Source organism: Porites lutea, chromosome 4 (genome assembly GCF_958299795.1).
Source record: "Porites lutea chromosome 4, jaPorLute2.1, whole genome shotgun sequence".
Classification (NCBI taxonomy): Eukaryota; Metazoa; Cnidaria; class Anthozoa; order Scleractinia; family Poritidae; genus Porites; species Porites lutea.
In genome coordinates, this window is record NC_133204.1 from 47083335 (window position 1) to 47091547 (window position 8213).

An 8213-nucleotide genomic window follows, 5' to 3' on the forward strand; every position below is an offset into this window, starting at 1 on the left:
GCCAGTGGAGGAGTTAAAAAGCACTTCTTTCATCCCCTCACTGTCCCCTATTTAAAACAGGGAGAATGATAAACATATCTAATGAAAAAAACCTTAAAGCCATTTCAACTAAAGAAGATGGTAAGGATGGTGTGGTCTGGTTATACATTTACACTGTAGATTTCAGTACTTGTTCTGTTTTAAGTAAGGTTTACCTTACCAATGTATTATTTCTCTTGTCTGATAAATAAGTGCAAAATAGATGCATTAAAAATAGAGAAATTGAAAACCCTTTTAACCCTAAGATCAAAATCTGAATGCTCATTTGTTGCCCCTATTCATTTCCTACAGAAGTAGTGGGAAGAAGTTGATAAAATATCAAGCAAATTGTGTGATCATGTCCATAATTCCCATGAACACTCTGTTTTACAAAGCATTGATATTACAAGGAGAAATTTGATGCTGATCACTCTTAAGCTTTAAAGGGTTGAAAGAATAATGTGAATTATAATAATAAAGTTATGCATAAAATTAGGAAATAGAATTTTAGGTTGCAGAATTCTCAGGGTTCTCAATAGAAGGCGGCACCCGGCGATTGATCGCCGCTTACTTTGGGATTTATAGCCGCTTACTTTGTGTTTAGGTCACTTTTCTTTGCTTTGTTTTGACACCTCTGGCTTTGCTGAAGAGCCTCCTACTTTATCAGTGATCACCTCCTACTTAAAAATCTATTGAGAACCCTGAATTCTGCAGGTGTGATGGAGGTAAGAGGGTCTGTCAGTCAATTTGCTCCCACAATTACTCAGAACTGTGTGTAAATAAACTTGGTGCTCCAAGTCAGCCAGTTTTAATTTAATAACATTTCTCCTATGGCAGAAATAGAAAGGCGGGCATCCTTTTGGTAGTGAACAAGGTTCTGCGGCATTGATCGGAGTGCTAAGAGGACTTCGGGAGGAATTTATCACTATTGTAGAGGTAGGTGTTTTGGGAATACAATGTTTTTCCTGATATTGTGATACAAAATACCACAGGAGTGCTACAAACTCAACTGTACATTGAACCCTAAATGCTTGGGAAGCCCAGATACAAGTGGAAGTCAGACAAAATTGAGATGCAATTTAGCTTTTGTTATGAAGGTATCCCCTTGGGAGCCATTCCCCTCACCAGACTGCACCAAATCTCACAGAATAATAATGGCTACATAATACTCAATAAATTTTGATTTACAGCTGCAAAATTTCTTGATTGGTGAGAAATACATGTACTAAAATAACCTCCTTGTATCAGGACATGCACACTGTAATTACCTCCTCAATGATGTGTGAATGTATTAGACATAATTATGCTGTCATTCTTTTTCCCATAACATAAAGGAAGCATAATTTCAACAAACTATAATTTATACAGTATACCATACATGCATACCTGAAAACTGGAAAGAAGTAATTAAACCAACATTTTTTTGACAATAGTATTGTTATGACCATACTGACTTTTTATGTGTACGCACTGTTTGTTGTGTTTTGATTATTGTTTTTATCATTTCTAACATTACAACATTTGTTTTTATTGCAGAGGGATGCAGATGTTGACAGGAAAATGTAGGATTTTGTTGTGACAAAGGGAGGCATTATTTGCCAGTTTCCTCAGAAGAAGATTGATGCAGTGATAATATTGCCTGAGTGTTTTTATGTATTTAATGTATCATACACCCAATGCGAAGCCATCTTTACTTTTCTAGATCAGGCATTGCTTGAAAGTGGACTGGGGTAGACACTTGTCAATGTTTCCTCCCTTTTTTAATGACTTGGCAAATACCTCAGTTCTTGCTGAATAGAGTACTAAAGTGTGACGTCATAAAAATGAAATTTCTGAAATTATGGGATTTGTCAGGATATTCTGAAAGAACAATGTCTAAGAGGCCTACTTGCCAAAAATGAGCATTTGGTGGCAAATTCTCTCTGAAATCGTAGCCCAGTTATGCTTACCAAACGCCATACAAACCCTTCTAAATTGTTTTTGGGTCGACCCCAAAAAAATTAGAAGGGTTTGTATGGAGTTTTCTGAGTATAACTGGGCTACGATCTCAGAGACAGAGCTCATTTTTGGCAAGTAGGGCTCTTGGACATTGTTCTTTCAGAATATCCTGACAAATCCCATAATTTCAGAAATTTCATTTTTATGACGTCATCACTTTAGTACTCTATGTTAATTCAGGACAACCTCGCAAGGTGTAGACAAATTGTCAAAATTTTTTTCATGGAAGTTTTCTTTCACTCTTATAGACCAATATTTGGCAAGATTTTTTAAACATAATATCTGTGGAGTAAAATATAGTTTAAACATTTGCCAAGTCATTAAGGGCTGGGCTGGTTTACTAGTAAGATACAGAGTCGGAACTGTAATCAAAAGCATAGAGTGTTGATCTAGATATAACACTAACAGGGTATGATTACTCCAATTATGACTCCTTCACTTTTGATCTAGTGAAAACTATAAAGCATGGGAACAAGAATTTTGACTGGTAAGTGGTTTATCCTTCGACAATTACACCCTTGCTTAATCTGATTTTCTACGTCATAAGCAGAATCTGAAGAGTAGAAAGTTGTGATGACTCCAATTCTATCAAGCTTCTAGTTATGACTCCCCTTGCAACTCTGCGTTTTGATTTTCACTAGGTGATGAGTGCTCTGAGTATGACCCTGAATTTGTCACGAGTGAAAACCACCCTTCAAACTGGGGTATTAGGTCAAGTCATTAAAGGCTCGCACTAGCAAGGTAGATAGAGTCGGAGTCATGATCAGAAGCTTGAGAATTGATATAGCTAAAGCATCTTGGTTCATTATTGCTCTTACAACTCTTTTGCTTCAATCTAATGTAGTACATTGTCGGAATTGTTTGCTGGAGAACTTGACCAACTCTGACAATCTTTTATTTTTTTTGTTAAAAGGGGAGTTATAAAAGAAACCTTTATTGACTCCAATTCTGGTCAGCTTTAATTAATGAAACCCTTTACATCTCCAATTTTTGATTTTCGCTATAGGTTTTAAGTGTTCCTATGATGCTGATTATGATTTTGACTTTGTCTTTTGTGAAAACCGTTTTAAGAAGTAGTTACTTTGATCGCACCGAAGACAAGTGTCTCTCTTGGCCAATTTAATTCCTCCAATAATTCTAAATGTTCAATCTAGAAAAGTTGAGATTAACCGAAGATAATATTACATAAATGGGTTGGAATACGCGTTGTTATGATGTACACAGATCACAGTAACTTATTCAGAACTGAATAAATGTTTGAAATAAGCCTTAGTTTGGTTTCATTATTTATCAATACCCTAATTAAGGGAAAAAATCTGTAGGCCCCCACCCAAATTAAAAAAACTATAATGGCCCGATATGGGGCTGAATCGGCTACTTTTGGAGGGGTAGTTTTTAAGAGGGCCAAAATTTGAGGGGGCTGTTTTGGCTACTGGAAAATTCAAAATGGCCCTACTGTTTTCCATATTGACCCTTTACATGGTCTAATTTGGCCCCGATGCAAGGGTCAATTTAGCCCCAAATTTTGGTACCAAAACAGCCCCATCTCAGTGGGGCTGAATTGGCCCCAAAAACAGTACCATTCTGGACTCACCCGTTTCGGCCCCATTTTTGGGGCCAAATTGGCTCTTTTCATTTTACAGTGTGGAAGATCTCTGAGGCGATCTTTTCAAAGTACCTTGGAGTGCACATGATTTGTGTCAGAATCCCTAAAAGTTATATTCCAAAAGGAAACCGTCTTAAAATGTCCAAGGAGTGCGAAAAACCTACTTCACCTTTTTAAATAACAGGCTTTATTTGTCGTTTTAAATGTCAGTTTCGACACCAAACGCGGTGGAGAGTATAACTTCCAGCGTCATTCTACTGAAGCAGTCTAACATGTCTACAGATTCGCCTAAAATGCAAACACAAATTTAAAATGACTGCTCGAAAGTATTGATTAGAATGGCCTGCAGCTTAATTTACGGATGGATATAAGAGCCAACACCAAGTTGAGTTGGGTCAACTAAGTTGACTGACAGTTCTTTGATGCGGATATTTGTGCCCGATGGAAGGTTTATATTAAAGTTGTTACTTAACATAAGAAAAGTCAACCTATAATTTCTTAAACATTTTCAGACGATTTGGGCTCCCTGTTCTAAAAAACTGTTATGAATCGTAGAGGAAGTAGTAAGGGGGGAAATAAGATTTAAATTGAGCGCATTTCACGAGAAAGTATCCCTTACTGGCGTTTTCTTTAAATTTAAACACTTTTCTAAGATTTCCAGCTAAACTGAAGTCGAACAGATTTGTCACAATTTTATTGAAAATTAAATTTGAAGCATGGACGACGTTCTGTTCGTTCGGTTCCAATCGGTTATTCCGTCTTTGGGCTGACGGAGGGTTTGTTTACTACAAAAGAGTCAGCAGTCCGTCTTTTCTCGTTTCGTCTCGATAACATCGTGGTTTGCAATCGCGCGGGATGAGATCAAGAACTAGACGGATTGTAAGAGAAAAGGTGGACTGCAAGCAGTCTAATGAATAGTTGAATGTTTTAAAAATTAAAGTTGAATGTTGAATGAATGGTTGAAATTGTTGAATAGATAATTGAATGAGTGAAAGAAGAATTGAATATAAAATGAATAGATGAATGTTGATCGAAGTTGAATATTGAATAACGCGTTGAATGATGAATACAAGTTGAATATTGAACGCATAGTTGAATACAAAATACAAAACTAGATATAAAATTAAACGAATTGAATATTGCTACTTTTGGCTTGCCATACTGAGAGCAGTCTCTTTATTTTTCTTTGCACAATTACTGCACGCAAAACCTAAGCACGTTCGCCACTTGCCGCGAGAAACGATGGCGTAAGCCCTAGAAGAAAAATAAGACTGCTGACTCTTTTGTTCTATCTGGGGACAACGAAGCTGTCAACAGTGCCGTAGCCAGACCAAACGGCTAACCGAGGCAGGCGGGAGTTGCTAGGGGGGTTCGGGGGCATGCCCCCCCCCCCCCCCCCCGAGAAATTTTGAACTTTAGTCTCTCGGAAATGCGATTTGCAGCGTTTTCTGGGCCTTTCGGTAACTTTTTTTCGAGTTAATTTAAGTGGAATTTAAAAAGCAATAATCAGAAACAAGCTACATAATCTGGGTGACCGTTAACCTCGCCAATGGTTTTGATCAGTATTTGTTCAAAAAAAATTTGAGTTAACGTACGTAGCCCCTTGAGATCGATGATATGGTAATTTTTTCATAGTATATTGACTGAATTGCTGAATTCTTTGTAATATCATGATGCGTTAAAAATATCCGATGATCGCTTATGTAAAATAAAAATGATCGGCGAAATTCGTCAAAATTTTACCGAGGCGAGTGCCTCGGTTGGCCTCATACTAGCTACGGCGCTGGTCAAGGTAACTTAATTAATCAATTAAACCCGAATTGCTTGAAACAATTTATAAATAGAACATAAACATCTGAAAATATTACACTTTCTTTAAATCCAGTAAGATTGCCTTGAATTCGTTTCCCTTGAGGAAATTTACAGCAGTTTCCTTCTGTAAGATATCGTTCTAAGTTTTATTGTTAAACTGAGATTACTGCTTGGTTCGCTATTGTTTGCAGTTGTTTGTGACGCGTGACTATTTTTATTGCTTGCAATCTCACCACAGATCAGTCAATGATCTGTCAACAGTTGTGCTATTGACCAATCGGTTACTCCGTTTCTGGGCTGACGGAGGGTTTGTTTACTACAAAAGAGTCAGCAGTCCGTCTTTTCTCGTCTCGTCTCGATCCCTATATAATAACATCGTGGTTTGCAATCGCGCGGGATGAAATCAAGAACTAGACGGATTTTAAGAGAAAAGGTGGACTGCAAGCAGTCTAATGAATAGTTGAATGTTTTAAAAATTAAAGTTGAATGTTGAATGAATGGTTGAAATTGTTGAATAGATAATTGAATGGGCGAATGAAGAATTGAATATAAGGGACAGACTATTAGAAAACTTATTGGGGGGGGAGGCGGGCGAAGTACAAAAAAAATATTCGCGCAAGGGAAAATTAAATGAAAGAAAATTCATGCAGGCCAATTAACCCAGAAATATTCATGCTACGGCCTAAAAAAAATTCATACAAGTAATTTGATAACGAAAAAAAATTGCTGCGGCGCAAAAATTCCCCACTCCCACCATAACTTTTCTAATGGCCCGTCCCTAAAATGAATAGTTGAATGTTGATGGAAATTGAATATTTAATGAAGCGTTGAATGTTGAAAACAAGTTGAATATTGAACGAATAGTTGAATACAAAATACAAAACTAGATATAAAATTAAACGAATTGAATATTGCTACATTTGGCTTGCCATACATACGTCATGATTTCACGGCAGACCGTGTCGTGTAGCTTAGACCCACGTCATTCGTACGACTCGTAGCTGAAAATTGTACGCGTGTGGATCGTCGAAAGTCATGACGCATGCTATAATACGACGATCAATTTAAAACTTCAATGGTCCGTCACCTTTAAGATTCCCCCAACCCCACCCCACAAAGGGGGCTGTTAAAGTTTTGCATGTAAAGCTCCACTTTCAGTTACGGTATATAACAGAAGAATTTGAGCTCGATGGCCGGAGAGTCTATTCATTTCAGATGTGTTTCAACGGGAAAACTGAAACCTCATGAAACCATATTGCCGCGCAATGTGGGCGAAAACTCTCAAATTCTGCGTAACCCTCTTAAATTTGCATTTTTGACCATATTTGGGTGTAAGTAAGATCCCATATTTTGGCAGTGACGTCATGGTCTAGTATTTACAACTCGTGGTTCGAAATTGGGTGAGCCAGTGTGCAGCTGTTCGTTGTTTGTTCAAGAGGACCTAACAGGTGGGCAAGCTATAATACGATTTCTAGAGTTTAAAGGGCCATGAGTACTCTGGTTTGCTTTATAAATTGCGTTTAAAGCAGCACCTGATCAAGGAATAGGCTTTTACGGTCAAATTTTTGTCAGAACCAGTTTGTTCGCAGCTCGATGTAGTTTGCTTCTCGACACACAACCAGGGTTTCTAGTGTTCTCTTTTCCTTGTAAATCGAGTTTTAAGCGTTAGCTGATCAAGGAATTGAGCCAGTCCTTACCTCCCGTGAGGAATGCAACGCATTTGCGGACCTTTTGGATTTAAGAATTTATTTATGCCTTTTGAGAGATTTTTGTCAACCAGCATGTTCGTTTGTAGCTCGATTTACATTGAGACAGCCCTAAACTTCCGTCAGGAATGCAACGAATTTACGGACATTTTGTCTTGTAGATTATTGTTATGCCTTTCGAGAGACTGTCCTGTGACACTCGCTTACTAGATCTTTGTATTTCATTCAAGGTCTTATTTTTATACCTCTGATACATTCCGCCCCATTCTTGCACTTTTCACACATTTTGCTTTGCACCAATTTTTTCATATGTATATTACCATGCGAAATATTTTTCTTATTTATCCCTGATGATACTGTCAGATCGGCGACAGCTCGGAATTTAATTTTTATTTTTAATTTCAGCAGTTAAAGGCCTCAGATGAACTATACTTTACTTTCTAACGTTTATAGTTTTGATGCAGTGGAATTTTCCATACAACATAAGTGCTAACTTGTTCCAATTTACCAACAAAGCTTCAAGCCATGTTGCTATTGTTTAATAAAAGTGAAAACCTAGGATGTGCCAATTAAAAAGTTGTTGTTTCAAAGTTGGGTGGTATTTTTAGGTATTTTTAGGTATTTTATTTATTTGCCACACGATTACGATAATTACAAAAAGATGCCAAAAGAAAAAAATGTAGGAAGAGATGGCGAGGAGGCCTAAAAGAAACTATAGAGCTTATGTTAATTAGGCCTCCTCAATTACAATTTTTCGAAGATAGTATAAAAATTACGGCGACGGATACAACATAATATGAGGTGAAAAATTAAACTAATCAATATTACGGAAGTTTACAAATGTTGAATATTAAAAGGCTTTTTCCCAACATTTTTGTTGGAGTATACTAATAATTATTACAAATAAATGCCTTAAGTGCTCTTTTAAAGGAGAAAGGTGAGGAAGCGTTGATGATGTTGGTGTTTAAGGTGTTGTAAAATTTAGGTCCTTGATAAAAAACGGAAAATTGTTTGGTTCGAGTACGACAGAAAGGCAGACGAAATTTACACGAGTTTCTTGTATTATACGAATG

The 8213-nt window shown here is 37.1% G+C and overlaps 1 long non-coding RNA gene across 1 annotated transcript in view; it reads left to right on the forward strand.

Annotated features, from left to right (window-relative positions):
* LOC140933856 (uncharacterized) overlaps positions 1–1776 on the forward strand; it is a 30274-nt gene extending 28498 nt beyond the window's left edge. The window contains exons 3-4 of the long non-coding RNA XR_012165085.1: positions 856–954; positions 1555–1776. This is a non-coding gene — a long non-coding RNA (uncharacterized lncRNA). The remainder of the gene's footprint in view (positions 1–855; positions 955–1554) is intronic.
* The last annotated feature ends 6437 nt before the right edge of the window (positions 1777–8213 follow it).